We start from the raw sequence: 2,351 nt of genomic DNA, 5'->3' as shown, positions 1-2,351 counted from the left end.
TTGATGATATTATCTTTGCATAGTAAACTGGGAATCTGAGGTTTTATAGGTTAGGATTATTGTAGTCTTGTATTATGGTTTAAAATATTACTAAAATGTTTATCATTTTGTTGTAGCTGCATTTCTATCATAATCCAAATTTTAAACGAGGCTTTCCCCAGCTTTTAGTGAGAATAAATAGAAGAGTTGGGATTAAAAATTCTTCTCTGGTGTCTTCATTTGCTGAAGATTTCAACAAGAAGCACTTTAATGCAGGGGGCAATATGGATAATCATAATTCTGTTTTTGTGGCTGACACTAATAGAGAAAGTGCATTTTTACCTTCTGCAATTTTAAACATGTCTCTAATAAGAAAGCCCTCTACTAGCCACATAATTGGTGGTACAACTACCCCGATCAGAAGTGATTTTTCTCCTCTGTCATCAATGTCAGTTAGACCATCAGAAAAAATTGCAGTGGATCAACGAGTTATTTTAAATCAGTTGACCACTGTCCACAGGCACTCTCAAAGCAGCTACATTGAAACAAATGGCCGTGTGGTGAACTCCATTTCAACTACAACTTGTACTTCTCAGTACAGCATCTTCTGTCCCATACAGAGCAATTAATTTGGACTGATGTTGGAGCCTTCTACTTTTCCAAATAGATATCACAACATATCTGCCAATGAAATTCGTTTTCCTAAACTTCAACCAGGGATCAACCCACGCTTTCCAGTGCCAGTGATAGCTGGTACATCAGCTACATCTCTTTCAAAGCCAACTCATCAGACATCTTCAGTTTATGAATGTCATCCTAATTACAACTGATCTACCAGAGGACTACCAGATTATACAGGATAACAAATATTGAAATTGATGTTGGCATATGTTGACAAATAACTGCAATTTTCTTGTTTGAACAATAAACATAGATGCGTACCTGTATTTTCCTTATTTTTTTAAAATATAGTAAAGAGTTAAATGAGAGGCTAAGATACCATTAAAAGAGAAAAGTAGATATTTGATTGTTATGATCTTTTTATTGAACACTATGGGAGTAAATTTAAGTAATTTCTTGTAAGGAGGAAGAAAAAATGGAAAAATTTGGAAAAAGAATAAAACATGGAGAGAGGGAAAATTACTAATTGGTTTCTGGTTCAACCTGGAAAGTATGAAATGTGTTAAGTTTGGATAGGTTGGACAGTACATAAATGCTGGAACCGGCCCAGGGATCGTGGTCTATTATGTCATCCCTGGAATCAAAAAGGTCAAATTATGTAGTCTTAGATGGCACATACAGCATGTGGTAGAATTAAAGAAGTAATTTTATCTATGGTCTTCTTTGTGCTGTTCTCAAAGCATTCCAATTGGTGCTTTCATTTCCTGCACTCAAGAGTCTACACTACATTTTCTAGTCAATAATTTATGTTGCTTTTATATTCCAGCCAAAGACAAACTTGCATCCTCAGGGTGGCAGTTAATGCCTTTCCAAATGTAAGCCCACAAACTCAACATAGTTTAGTCATTTCTTTATAAATCTGGCAACTGACTACCTTAGCATATCTTTATGTTTCACTGTATCTGGAGGTACATTAAAGGAAATGCTTGTCAACAGTGTTAGTTCCAACCTCAATACTTTTACTCCAGCTCATCCTTGGACTTTGCTTGTTCTCCTTTTACCTACTTAGACTATCCCGGTCTCAGCACAGATATCACCTCCTCCAGATGTTTTCTGTCTCTCAACCTCTCCTTGTCTAACTTGGATACCAGCACAGTAAGCACAGCACATGCCACAGGATGCATTTTAGTATTTAGTGAGTGAAAAATACCTGTTGACTTTAAGCAAAATTTACTTTCCTGAAACAACAGAACTCTCATGATTTTCAAACTATTTCATTATGGTACATACTCTTCACCACAAACAAGCTCTTTTCATAGCCCAAGGACTAATCACTCAAGACAGTAATTGGAGGTAGGTACAGGAGACAAGTTATTATTTTCTTCGTAATTAATGCCTACAGAGGCCTAAAATATTCCATTCTCATTTGCTGGATATTTTCCTGTCTCTTCATCACCCACCCATCCCAAAATAGCTGATACTCTTCCCCATACCAATAACTATACTGACTACCAATTAATTTGCTTCTTAGAATCAGAGATTTGTCCAGAAGAGAAAGTGCCATTGCAAGTATTTAATATAGGTTTATACACCCCACATATCTTGTGCCCCTTCTAACCTTCACACAGGATGTATATAAAATGTAATAGCCCCTTGGTTGGTGTGGTCGTATTCAGTAACCAAATTGCAATCTACAATGTGTGGACTAGAAGGAGGTGAGGGTGGTAGAATTAAAAATTTGTCCAACTGCA

The sequence above is a fragment of the Vicugna pacos genome, unplaced genomic scaffold (assembly GCF_048564905.1).
Source record: "Vicugna pacos unplaced genomic scaffold, VicPac4 scaffold_192, whole genome shotgun sequence".
In the NCBI taxonomy this organism is placed as follows: Eukaryota; Metazoa; Chordata; class Mammalia; order Artiodactyla; family Camelidae; genus Vicugna; species Vicugna pacos.
This window is presented reverse-complemented; position numbering follows the sequence as displayed.